This window comes from Cryptotermes secundus, unplaced genomic scaffold, assembly GCF_002891405.2.
Source record: "Cryptotermes secundus unplaced genomic scaffold, Csec_1.0 scaffold407, whole genome shotgun sequence".
In the NCBI taxonomy this organism is placed as follows: domain Eukaryota; kingdom Metazoa; phylum Arthropoda; class Insecta; order Blattodea; family Kalotermitidae; genus Cryptotermes; species Cryptotermes secundus.
Window position 1 is genome coordinate 3884364 of NW_019741981.1, and position 14504 is coordinate 3898867.

Sequence of the window (14504 nt, forward strand, 5' to 3'; positions counted from 1 at the left end):
ACCTTTCGGCTTATAGCATAGTGCCTCAATCAACTACGCTACCGCGTATTTGCTTAATAAAAAACCATAATGTTTCACGAGATTTTTCATTTGTAGTTATGTAACGGCTCTGCCATTGTCTTGGACTGTGTAGCGTCAGATGTATGATGGCAGCGATAATGAACTGGAAGGGATTTGGAAGGAAGCTATGGTGGCCTAATTTGAGGTACAGGGTGATTGAAGAGACCACGAGAACCATCAGTCAGGATAGTGGGTGTCCTGGCCGAGATTCGAACATGGTACTTCCTTAACACAAGTCTGAAGCATTATCACTTGGAAAATTTTCCAGATTTAAATATTTGTGAACAACAGTACGAAATAACAAGAAGTTCTGGGAAGAACTAATCTCCTGCTTTCTATTCGATACGACACGGGACGCACAGGCAGACATAACAAGATGATATCGTAAGCCTTCTTGATATGATACGGACCGCACGGGAAGCGAGGGAAAAAAATTTGGGGGGGGGGGGGCACAGGCATACAGGCAGTATGGTGATCTCATAAGCCCCCCAGCAAAATTTACGGGCGGGGGTAGACACACAGACAGCAAGGTGGTATCATAAGCCTACTGAGATAATTGAGGGGGATAGAAAGAGAATAGACAGACAACCGAATACACAGGCAGACAACAAGGTGATCTCTTTAGTCTCATTTTGTTTTCCTTCAAAATAAGGAAAGAAGACTGGAAACGAAGTTCGTAATGAAATTGCGGAGAATACTCATATGTGTAATAATTCATTTCTAAATGTTATCATCCCGTCTGCTTTCCGTAAGTCTAAGGATCACATTTTTTTTTCCTTTAAAAAAGGTCTCGTACTCCAGCCCTATTGCTGCGATATTCGAATAAATTCGAACAAATCTTCTTTACCGTACAGTGCGACATTTTTTCTGCTCCGTTTTCATATTTGTACCTTAAAATTGCATTATTTTAGGAAAATTATGAGAGAATAATACGCAGAGAAAGGCATAAGTAAAAAAACAAACTCCGTGGTTTTAGTCCGCAAGCGAACTATACCGACCGAGCGACCGCCGCTTGTCTGCGAAGTTAGTTCCAACTTTAGCGGATAGAGTGTGTCACGTGGTGAGCACAACGAATCCCCACGGCCGTTAATTTCGCTTTTCTAGACCGGAGCCGCTGTTTCCTTGAAATAGCTCCTCAATTATCCTCACGAGACTGAGTAGACCTCGTTCCAGACCCACGACTGCCCAGAAAAACTTGTAGCGCCGGGAATCGAACCCGGACCTCTGAATCTGTAGCCAGGAACTCTGGCCATGAGTAAAGGACGTAAATTTGCAAGTGTCTGAGAACAATCCTACAAGAGTGGGATGACGTAAGTAGGTAGTTAAGCTATTGCGAGATCTGGTATACCTGCAGACTGCTTACAGTATAGTTAGTTGCTTTGTTAGTGACTAATTATGACTGAAGGTGTTCGCAAGAAGCTGTTGTGTGACGCGTTTAGAAACTCTGTCGATGTAGGCACTGATTTGGAAGTGCCAGTTGCACAGAAGTCATCGGACTCTGTAACCGCTAATGCTAATTGCTTATGCTCGTAAAAGATTTCATCTTAAATGTTACACAGCCCAATACAGGCTCTTATACATGATTTGAACGTTCGGAACTCGTTTAGTTTTGTACGTCTGTCCCCTGATCAACGCCCTCATTAAGTATTTTTTTGTGAAACTCGGTTTCCGAATCTGCACGTTGACACCTTTAACCTATTTTCATTATTTTGAGAAAGTAAAAGGAGGCTTGCCGGTCACGGTAGCCGAGCGGTCTAAGGCATGCACTGTCTTCGCTCGCTCGGAAGCCGGGATCGTGGGTTCGAATCCCACTCAGGGCATGGATGTTTGTATGCGTTTTTCTGTGTTTGTCTACAGGTAGAGGCCATGCGACGAGCTGATCACTCGCCCAAGGAGTCCTACCGTATGTGTAAGATCTAGAAAAACCGAAGTGAACAGAGTTCATGGAGGTAGGCCTAGGCCCACTGGGGCTGTAGTGCCAAGGAAAAAAAAATGAGGCTTATGAGATCACCTTGCTGTATGTCTGTGTATCCTAATTCTTTTCGTTTTCAATGCAGCCCATGTCGTATTGAAGGAAAGTAGGAAATTCTTCAAAGAACTTCTTATTGACTTTGTCATCAACGATGCCAATCTGATGGCTATATGAACTTCCGAGGTGAACGCCAGGAGCGTTATGCAGTTTAGGGTCTCGATGATAAATAATAGTTGTCCTTATACTATTCGTGGCATGTATTGAAACAGAAAATTAATAATAATTCATTTCGATTTGTGTTGTATTAATATTACAGATAGAGTTTCTGATTTAGGAGTTGACAAACTTGCTTTAAAATGATTTAACAGACCGTTGCTTGCTTGCTTGCTTGCTGATGGTATGCAGTTTTCATTCATTTTTTGTAGGAAGAGAATATGAATATCGCACCAAATGCAGGATAATGATTATGATGACAAATAATAATGATATGAATGTTCTGGCGTAGGTGGGGGATGGTATCTAAATGTATCTTAGAGAGATAGAATGGGGTGGTATGGACTGGATTGATAACATTATTTTTTATTATTTATTTAAACTGCAGATTGGTTTTTACCCGGTGGCAGTTGTACTACAATAAGACACAACGCACAAATAACACACATCACACTCAAACAAAACAGCACACAAAACTGTGAAAACGATAAAGAACTCATTACACATAATGAATACAATGCAAATACAGGCTCAGGATAAAGACTGGTGGAGGGCTCTTGCAAACACGATAATGCATCTTCGGGTTCCTTAGATTTTGGGGAAATTCTTGAGTAGCTGCGCAGCTGGAGGCTTCTCAAGAACGGCTCAACTCCATGGAGTTAATAATAATAATAATAGTGGATCATCGATTATGGCTTTACCTGTGAAATTTATGCGGTGACTTGTCATAAAGACGGCTGCTAGTATTTCTCTGAAATCGTAAACTTTACGATGCCTGCATTGGGTGCTCTGTGGGCAGAGACCCGCGTGGGCTGCCCGTGGGTGCGCATCGAGTGGGACGTAATTTATCTGGTGTTCAGAAGGCTGTTGGATCGATGTTGAGATCTGTTTTCTGTTAAGATCTTCTAAGTCTGTTGCCCAGAATACTGTATACCAATAGATGGCGGGTTGTGTTTCGGAGAAGGTGTCATGGCCGAAATTCTTCACGGTTTCTCTCGACGAAATATGCCTATAGGATCTTAAAAACGGTTTAGTAACCTTGCTTCCTGCCGGTCACGGTAGCCGAGCGGTCTAAGGCATGCACTGTCTTCGCTCCCTCGGAAGCCGGAATCGTGGGTTCGAATCCCACTCAGCGCATGGATGTTTAGTTTGTGTGTGTGCGTTTTTCTGTGTTAGTGTACAGGTAGAGGCCTTGCGACGAGCTGATCACCCGCCCAAGGAGTCCTACCGAATTTGTAAGATCTAGAAAAACCGAAGTGAACGGAGAAGTTCATGGAGGTAGTCCTAGGCCCACTGGGGCTGTAGTGCCAAGGAAAAAAAAAACCTTGTTTCCTAGTACCCTTCACCAATTTATTGTCAGGGTGATCGTATCAAGGAAGATAACGTGGGGGTGTATAGCACCATGGAAGAGATGAGACATGCATCCAGAATTTTAGTCGGAAATCCTGAAGGGAAGAGACCGTTTTGATGACCTAGGCAGTACATGGTAGGATAATATTAAAATGGATCTTGAAATTAGGTTCGAAGATGTGAACTGAATTCATCTGGCTTACGAAGAGATGTAGTGGTGGGCTCTTGTAAACACGGTAATGAACTTTGGGTTTCTTTAAAAATGAGGAATTACTAGAATAATTAGTGACTCTTAGCATCCCCAGAAAATCTATGTTCCATGGATTTAGATATTCCTTTGTACTCGTATTTATATCTTTATGTCTTAACTAAAATCAGAATCAGTATATCACTATGTAAGATTTGAGGCTTTCACGGCGGTGACTATGAAGAAAGCAGTCTTCTGGGATTTGGCACTGTGTATATGTGGTGTTAACCGACGTTTCGGAGGAACGTAGAAGAGACCGTGAGAACCGGTAAAAGCACAGTCTGCTTTTACCGGTTCTCACGGTCTCTTCGCTTGCCCTGAAGATGGAGGCGATACGTTCCTCCGAAACGTCGGTTAACACCACATATACACGGTGCCAAATCCCAGAAGACTGCTTTCTTTCAGTATATCACTCTTTGTAAAATAATATATTCCCTCAGGCAGTGCCAGCAGGCGGATAATGACCGCCTTCTTCCTAACCTGATCTTCATTGCCATCTTCCCTATTCTACGCTATGTAACCCATGCATTTGAAATAGTGTCGTTAAATCTTCCTTTACGAATTGTGGATGTTACTTAGCTCCTAGTGAATTGACAGGATTAATATCAAACCAGTATGAAGTGAAACGGTCATGGCCTCTTTCATAATACTGTTCACATGTACGCCTGTAGGGACAGGTAAAAACTACGAAACACTTATTAAACATAGGCGGTAAACCGACGGGTATTCAAAGCAAGTACTCCGGAATATAAAATTTGACCCTTTTCCGTTTCGGTAACTTGCAAAGTCTGTTTTAACCACAAAAACAAATACAAGAAAGTCAATAAGAAAGACAAATACCCTTTTGCTGTGTACCGATGCGTTTGTCGACTCCGTTAGAATTACCTTTCCCAATAGGCCTCCTATTTACGACCACAAGTCAGGTTTACCGCAACTGTGACGTGCAGGTTTGGTGCTGACATTTTATTGCGCAATCCAAGATTTCTGTGTTTTTCCATGCGGAATTATAAATCGGGCTACATGCAAGAAGAGAATGTACAGGTTTATTACGAAGTTGTCCTACATTTGATATATCCGTCTGCTGTTTCGTGTAACTATCAATACGCTAGACTTCAGTATCAAAGACCAGGGGATAATTTAATCGAACATACATCGGATCTCCTAGTACGCCCACTCATGCACCCAGCTAACCACACTTTATCTCGCATGCCGTTACAGCAGAATATATTGCTTTGTTCACTAAAATAGCGACTTCCTAACATATCATAAGGGTAAAGTTGTCCCTGTACTTAACTAATTAAGCCTTACGCCATGAAGGCTTATGGGGGAGTGTATGTATAGATCCACATTTTCTTGACCTCGGCACTAGTTTGAAGTGAGTGATCACTTTCACGCCCAGGCCACTTTACACCCGGTACCCATATGATAGGAGGCTGGGTGGCCCACAGAGCAGGTCGGGACGACGTGGAGAAGAGAAAAATCTTGATCGCACCGGGACTCGAACTCCGAAACATCGATCGCGCAGCCCGTAGCCAGCCTCTTTACTGACTGAGCTATCCTGTCTAAGATAATTTATCCCTGACGGAACTAATGACAGAACTGTAGCCTATGGCAGAGCGCTGATTCCATCCCCTGGTAAATTACATGTAAACCGTGATGCTGACTCGCTGACTCAGCGCATGAAATGCAGACATGTTGCAAGAACTATTTCTTTTGGAGGTCGGTGGGTTAGCTCGGTCGGTATAGCGGCTGGACCACCGAGGAATCGGAGTTCGGTTGGTGGAAGTGCCTCCACCCCCATACGTCTTCATGGCATAATGCCTAAGTAATTAAGCTTGGTGATAACTTTACTTTTTATCGAATAAATGAGCGTTAGTTTTCGGTGTTAATCCACATGATGCAGCGTTTAATGTTTGGCATTTTAAATTTAACGACTGGGTACGGGCTGAACGACCGAGGGGCCAGAGTTCGAATTCCGGTAGAGTCAGGAATTTTCTCGGCTCTGGGGCCCCCCCAGCCCCTATCCAATCTATTACCGGGACTCTTTCCCCGGGGGCAAAGCGGCAGGGTCGTGAAGCTGACCACTCGCTTCGTAGTGCTGAGTTCAAGAAGCTATACCTTCACTCCCCCATCCGTCCTCATGGCGTAGTGCTTAATCAGCTAAGCACAGGGACACATTTACCTTTTTTTACCATGAAGACATACGGGGAAGCGAAGGTATAGCTCCTCACATTCGTAATCTTAGCGTTAGATGCAGGTTCGTGGTGAGATTCATGCTCTGGCCGCTTCAGCATATAGAAAAGAGCCGCTGCTTGAACCCCCAACCGGTATGCCCTTGTCGACTATCGAACCCCAGTTCCCCTGTCCACATCGTAGCCTAGTACTCTCACAGTACCAGTAAAACTGAGAGGAACATGGCATCTACGGAAGAGGAACTTTCCTGAACGGTTGGGTTGCTAATGGCTAATCTTTTGGTACTGCTATATCCTGTTTGTAAAGTCTGTGGAAGCCTAAAGCATAGCTTTGCGGCTAGTAAAAGCTTCAGCAGCCGATCACAGCGGCCACACTGTCTAAGGCATGAACTGTCTTCGCCCACACGGACACTGGGGTCGTGGGTTCGAAATCCACTCGTGGCATGGATCTCTGTGCGCGTTTATTCTGTGTGTAGATAGAGGCCTTGCGACGAGCTGATCCCCCGTACAAGGAGTCCTATCGACTGTATGTACATTAAAAATGGAAAAGGCGTCCAAGGTCCACAAGGGCTGTAGCTTCAACCAAGTTTCATTGGAAACAGGCATAGTACAATTCTCCAGTATGAGCTGATTAATTGCAATTAATTATCATCTAATTCTTCAAATAGAGCCGCGCCATAGCTCAGGCGGTTAGTCGCTGGCTTCCCACCGCAGCGGCCCGGGTTCGATCCCGGGTCTGGTCAAGTGGGATTTGTGGTGGACAAAGTGGCGCTGGGGCAGGTTTTCTCCGAGTACTTCGGTTTCCCCTGCCAATCTTCATTCCACCAATTGCTCCACAATCACCCTCACCCATCATCTGGGGCTCGTACAATAGGCCAGAAGTGGCCATAGTACAAGGGACTTAGTCCCGCCCCACTAGTAATAATAAAAAAAAATTATTCAAATAAGGAACCTTATTGTGTCTTGAAATTATTGAAATGCATAAATACATGTATTAAGTTTTGGTAAAAATTTTAAAAACTGAAAATCCTTAGATAATAAAATTTTAAATTAAATATATAAAGATTAAAATTAGAAACTAAAGATTAAGACATGAAAGTTAAAATTCTGTTTTTGTGGTAAGACTCTGCAACCTCTACGTGTTGACCTGGTTTTTATGCCGGTAGAAGCGACAATAGGAGTGTTCAGTTGAGCTGGCTCTGAAATCTCGAAGTTGCGTCATGAATGAAAATGTGTATCATGTACCGACAGGTATGGCATTATGTAAATATCACAAATATAGTCGTTACTAAATGATAAAAGTCCTATAATGAGCGCCACAGATCGGACACCCGAGAAACGAAAAGCTGCAGACTAGGGCAACGTAAATCGAAGACGGACTTTACTTCAGATTGCATTATATGTTTTATGCGTTTTAAACACAGTTCANAGTGTTATTTTTGTTAGGTAGGTAGAGACGGGTTGATGCTCTTTGCTCGCGATAAAACCAGTTCGCATATAATCACTTTGCCCCTTGTTGTCACAACAGCGGACGTTTCAATGCTGTTTTCGTTATTATCTCGTGACGTACTGCGTTGTCATTTGGGCCCCTGGGGGCGGGCTTATGCGTAGAATAGTCTAGACATAATTCATAAGACGGGTTTTTGTGTCGCTTTCCCCTCCCTGACCTCTAGCACAATAACTTGTTTAAGGACGCTGACGTAACCTGAAGAGTTTTGTAGTGTGGAATGAAATGAGGCGATGTTTTTGTGCGATAGATTAGAAGCCATCGCGGTCAGTTTCAGGGCACTGTCTCGGAATTCATCTGAAAGGTGTTCGGAAAACCACGAACGGTCTGAGGATAATCTGTGTCACTCGGAGACTTGCGCCAATACTTCCCAATGGGTCTACAGCCCTTGTGAGCCTTAGCCGCTTTTTTCAGTTTCTGAATCTACACGGTCGGTAGGGCTCCTTGGACGGGGATCAGCCCATCGCAAGGCCGCTACCTACACAGACATCCATGAATCGAGTTGGATTCGAACCCACGATCCCAGTATTCGAGCGGGCGAAGAAGGTTCATGTGCGGCCACTGATCTGCAAATAGAGGTCTAGGACATCAATAATACTCTAATCCGTCTCTATAATTTCTCAATTTTCTGACTGTCGATTCAGAAGTATGGATTGAGAAGGGCAGTATGACACATGCTTGGTCTCTCTTATGAACGGAAGAGCCGGGCTATAGACTGAGGGAGTTTGAGGGCAGGGTGTTGACAATATTTGGACGTATGTGTTTGGGAACTAAATGGAGACTAGAAAAAAATGATTAATGAGGAGCTGCATAATTTGAACTCTTCTCGGGATATTATTAGAATGCAACGATGGCCGGGAAATGTAGCACGCATGAGGACGATGAGAAATGCATAGACCCTACGCAGTTTTTTGGTGATCTACATGAAGAGAAGAGACCACTTTAGAGACAAAGGCATATATGGGAGGATAATATTAAAGTGAATCTTAAATGAATACGGTGGGAGGATGAACTTCTCAGGATAGAGATCAGTGGCGTGGTCTTATGAACGCGATAATGAACTTTCATGTTCCCTAAAATTATAGGAATTTCCTGAAATGCTTGCCACTATTAGCTTCTTGAGAAGGACTCTGCTGTGTTGAGATTGTTGGTTGGAGGGGGCAGACAGAGGGATAGAACCAAAACGAGGGGTTCGGGTCCTGTGGGTCCTGTGCGTGCTAGTGAGCTAGCCAACCTTCGTCGGAACGATGGCACAGGTGAAAGTCGCGGCGCAGCACAATTGCTTCTGACTAAACTGAACGCTATGTAGGATAGTTTAGTCATAGCCTGACGTGAGTTCAATGGCCTGCCCCAGTTCTCAGGGGTAAACAAACTCCTTCATTCTGCAACTTCTGGCGACATCCCGCTCAGTCTTGTTCAGCTGTCGTTTTAGTCAACGTTCACCATTTTGGGGCCCATAAGAAGTGAACTCTATCCCCTTTTCATTCTTATTTTGTTTCTCTTTACGTGTTAGTTCCTGAGTTCATTCTTTTCTTCATTTCTCTTTCTCTGTATCTGTCTTCGTTTGATTGTTTCTTTTTCCTTGTTTGTTCGTTTCCTTCGTTCTCTTTAGTCTTACTTTTCTTTATTGGGGCGTTTCTTTCTTTTTCGTTCTTTCTTTGTTTTTACTGCATTTTAATTTTTCTTCCGTTTTGGCTCTAGGTACATGTCTCATTCTCTGTTCCTTGTCAGCTTAAAAAAACTAAACTCCGTGGCTTGAGTCCGCAAGCAAACTATACCGACCGAGCGACCGCCTCTTGTCGGCGAAGATAGTGCCGCCTCTGTGGGGTAGTGGTCAGAATTCCTGGCTACAGATTCAGATGTCCGGGTTCGATTCCCGGCGGTACCAGATTTTCTGAGAAGCAATGGGTCTGGAACGGGGTCCACTCAGCCTCGTGAGGATAACTGAGGAGCTGCTTCAAGGAAACAGATGCTCCGGTCTATAAAACCGAAATTAACGGCCCTGGGGATTCGTTGCGCTGACCACGCGACACCCTCTGTCCGCTAAAGTTGGCACTAAAGCTCCTCGTCAGCTTACGGACATTAATATTATGTGACCATGTGTTCCTAAAGCCTTATATGATCATCAAGCCTGCAGATGCCCCATTATTATATGGAGAAGCGTATATAATAATAATAATAATAATAATAATAATAATAATAATAATAATTTCGACGGTGCAAGTTAATTCCGCGAAGACTTCTGTTCTCAGGATGTAGCGGGCTCCATTACCGCTCGGACTACCGGCTACTCTTGCCGATGTTCTTCTTTATTTTCCAAAGTGTGTCTTATCGGATGGTGGGATAGTACTTTCGGAAAACCTGCTGCAGCCTTCTCCCAAATTCGTCCGTTCTTACTGTTCGTCTTGCTGTCTGCATCTCCGTAGTGGTCGTTTCCCCATGGTTTAGGACTCTTAGATTTGTATATATTTATTGTTCCCCTTATAAGTACTCCAGTTCCGATCCAGGTCATGTTTCTTGGTTAGATGTATTTGACAATGAGTACAAGTCATGAAGCTTCTCATTGTGCAGTTTTCTCAGTTTTGGCTGTTGGAACCTTAGATATTCCCATCACCACTCCAAACAAAAACAGACAAAACGAACTCCGTGGCCTGTAGTCCGCAAGCGAACTATACCGACCGAGCGACCGCCGCTTGTCGGCGAAGTTAGTGCCGACTTTTGCGGATAGAGGTGTCACGTGGTCCGCGCAACGGATGCCCACGGCCGTTAATCTCGGTTTTCTAGACCGGAGCTGCTATATGCTTGAAATAGCTCCTCAGTTATCTCCCATCACCACTTTATTTTCAGATTTCTTAATTGTATATTTTTGCCTTAGAATGTGAGACAAAGTTTCACGCATTTGTAAAAACCACAGGTGCAATAAATGCATCCCCTGGACTTAATTATATAAGTAAGCGCTATGCCATTAAGGCATTTGAATAAGTAGAGGGATAGCTTCGCCATTCTTGACTTCGGCACTTTGATGGAAGTGCATTGTTGGTTTCACGCCCCGGCCGTTTTATCCCCGAGATAGAGCACCCAGTACCCATTGGATATGATGCTGGGTGGTTCCCAGAGCCAGTGTGGACGCTATAGAGAAGGGAAAAATCTCTTGCCCTGCCGGGAATCGAACCCTCATCGTCCAGCTCCTAGCCTAGTCACTATACCGACTGAGTTATTTGCGTTTCTGCAGGATCAATTATACTTATCCGTATTTTAGTCTGGTGGTTATTGTACTTCATTCGGAATGCTTAAGGAGTGCCCGTAAAGAAACGAAAGGCGGGTAGCAGGGTAAGCTGAAAGCTGAATTCACAACGCACCGACCACAATGCCCACTGTGTCTTAACTTGCTAGAGCTCGACTACTACGTGATGGCACAAATATGCGCAAAGGAGATAAGTGAAAGCGAAACAGGACAGCGGATTGAGGAAGCCCGTTACGAGCCACTCCACCGCAGCGAACTGGACTATTCCTCATATCTGCTATAAGAGAATGTGAATCCCCCCGTTCCGAACATACACGGAAAATGTCTTATGCGCATGTGCCATCACATTAATCGAGCTCTGTCAGATCTTGTACCGCGCAAAGAGTAATTGACCTTCCTGTCAGCCAGTGAGAAGCGAATACCTTAGCGCCTGTCGCCATGTTTTGATTACAAGCACTCCGTAGACATTCTGAACTGAGTATAGATGTTATACGGGAAGATTAACTGAACTGAGTAAGGATATTCTGGTAAACAAGTGGTAGGCTTACAGCCGGTGTTTTCTCCGAAGTGTATTAGGATGTGCAATAGGCCTGAAGATTTGTGACAGTGAGTAGTGATGCCAATAGCACGCCAACCAGTAAATGAACCCCTATGTTTATCCAAACAGCAGCTCACTCATATACCTTTGCATCGGGGCAGTCGCACTCAGTTGTACAGAATTTCCCGTTTAAATACTTTTTCTTTGTGGACAGTGAACTTTTATCCCTCGGTTAATGAAATTGGTGTCGCTCCATAAGCGAAAGCTTATTATCATCCCTCCATTAGCTTTAATGGAATAATTACACTTTTATGTTCTAACCTGAAAGTAAGGCAGATATGTAGCACACACACATTGTTACATGTATGAGTGACTATAGACGGGGTTTGGATTGGTAATCGGATTTATTGGACTACGCTTTACAATTCACTATGACACACACACACACACACACACACACACACACACACACACACACTAGTGTCCACATTCACGTCTTCACTAGCCGTCGCTCGGGAGCGGCTTCCAAAGAAGGACGTTCCATTTCCTCTGGGTTCCCGAACTGTTCCCTACCACAGCTACCAACTTCTCACAGCAACAGTTCACAATGACTGAACCTCAGTAGCTTTCTCACTAACTCACTGACTGACTAACCAACCAACTCAGCTCAACTCAAATCACTGAACTCACTCCTCACCAGCTGTCCTGATTATAATATCTCGGCGCTAACCGCACAAAAATCGCCGTTCCTCTGATACTCTTTACGGGCCGTTACATAGTAACGGCCATTATCTCTTTGTTTGTTTCGGGGTTGTTGCCTATCAACGGGTCTCCATGCCACAATTATATTTGATTATATTAATGGACAGTAATGAATTGGCCTGCTAATTCAGATGTACAACGTAAAGAGGAAAGCAACAAATAAGAAGTTCTGAGAAGAATTTGTGATACCTGCTTCTTTCAAATTTCGTAATCTTTATGGCGACAGTAAGGCGCGATCACTAAAATAAAAGAAAATAATGGAGGTAGTTCATTAGTCCTACATGTCAGTAGAATAATGCAGGCAGATTTTGTAACTGAAGAATAGGTATAGAAGTATAGGCTAATTCGGCCGCGCCATAGCTCAAGCGGTTAGTCACTAGCTTCCCACCGCGGCGGCCCGGGTTCGACCCTGGGTCTGGTCAAGTGGGATTTGTGGTGGACAAAGTGACGCTGGAGCAGGTTTTCTCCGAGTACTTCGGTTTCCCCTGCCAATCTTCATTCCACCAATTGCTCCACAATCACCCTCACCTATCATCTGGGGCTGGTACAATAGGCCAGAAGTGGCCGCAGTACAAGGGACTTAGTCCCACCCCACTAGCAATAAAAAAATATATTGTTATTCCCTGGAGTCTGAAACTATATGTTCCTCCGAAACGTTGAGCTTTCTCCAAAATACACGGCGTTATAACCCAGAAAACCGTACTCCTCGTCCCTGCCGTGAGAGGCTGACTTCCAGTTTGCCTGTCACAACCTCAGAGCTTCACACCATCGCCGGATTAGTAACAGTTAACATAAAAGTGATTAATACATCATTTAAAGTTATGTTTACTACCTCTTTCGTATGGGCTCCAGTTACTCTTTTATTCAACCGTGCCATAGCTCAAGCGGTTAGTCGCCAGCTTCCCACCGCGGTGGCGCGGCTTCGAGCTCGGGTCAGTTTGTGTGGGATTTGTGGTGGACAAAGTGACACTGGGGCAGATTTTCTCCGAGTACTTTGGTTTCTGTTGCCAATTCGTATTCCACAGATTGCTCCAAAATCACCCTCACCTATCATCTGGGGCTGGTACATAGGCCAGAAGTGGCCGCAGTACAAGGTGGACTCACTCTCACCCCATTAGAGAAAAATAAAAAAAAACTTTTATTCTCCATCAATCAGCACACTACGTGTAGAGTCATTTTGATATTTTGAGATGAAGTTTTCCCTGTGCTCGGTTATGCAAAGCTTCATGAAGATGGCATGATGGTATAGCTCCATGCGTTCTTAACTTATGTATGAGATGGAGATGAGCGATCAGGTTCACGCTCCAGTCGCGTTACCCCCGGTACCCATTATGTAGGAAGCTATGCGGGCCTCGGAGCCAGTTTTCTTACGGTTGTGGATAGAAAACAGCGTGCCCCCCTTGCCGGAAATAGAATTACAGTCACCCAGCCTGTTGCTAGTCACTTCACCGTACACTCTACATAGAAGCTTACCACAACCTCTGTAACTACACATGCCTTCAGGACTTTGCATTAAGTAGCTCTAATATCGTGCCTCTCTCTGAAGTCCTTACTGTCGCGTTGTTAATATTGTTAATGGCTGGAAGTTAGAAGTGCAAAAATAGGCTAACCCCTTGTTGCAAGATATTCATATCTAGTCTCGTGAAAAAGAAAAACGTAGGTTCACAGCTTATTAGCAGGAAGTAACAAGATTAGTACATTTTACTTTTAATGACCATCAACATAACGCCATAGAGGAAAAAAGGTAAAGTTATCGTGTGTAACAGACCGTGTAGGCCCATAGGGTTGCGAGACGTCAAGGCTCCCACATTTTCTAGACAGTCGGCTCACAGATGGCGGTGAAGTTGTCAGTCTTACGCGCCGGATTCCCCTTACCCCCAGGAAGATTCCTGGTACTCATTTCTGCTAGAGGCTGAGTCGACCCCAGGACCATAGTGCGGCTGGAAGGAGTAAGTCAATTAAAAATCCAGTGATCTCGTCGGGAATCGAACGCGCGACCTTCAGGATTGTAGCATAGTGCCTCGACCAACTACGCTACCTCGTTCCCCCTAACTCCTAACTACATGTTGCCGTGTCACGGGGGTGGTGCATCAGCAGATGCTGTCTTACTGAGTTGTCATTTTTTGTCAAGGAGAAATGTCCCTCTGCTTAACCAAAATTTTGAACCTCATTTAAATACGGATCCTGTTTTTCAATAGGTTTACACTGTTTTCTGTATCTTAATATTCCTGACCTGTACGAGTATTATAAGTATTGTCGCGTATTGGGCGTATACCGCGACAAATAACTTCACGCCGTATTTTATATAGCGAATTTTATTTCACATTCGCACTTACAATCACCCAAATTACAGATTTACGATTACTGCTATCTGCAGTATCACAATTAGTACACTCCAAATGCCACAATACAACTGACT

At 44.2% G+C, this 14504-nt stretch overlaps 1 protein-coding gene across 4 annotated transcripts in view; it reads left to right on the forward strand.

The window, feature by feature from the left end:
• Positions 1 to 14504, forward strand: part of LOC111872959 (histone acetyltransferase KAT7) — a 441373-nt gene that overhangs the window by 256639 nt on the left and 170230 nt on the right. The window lies entirely within an intron of this gene.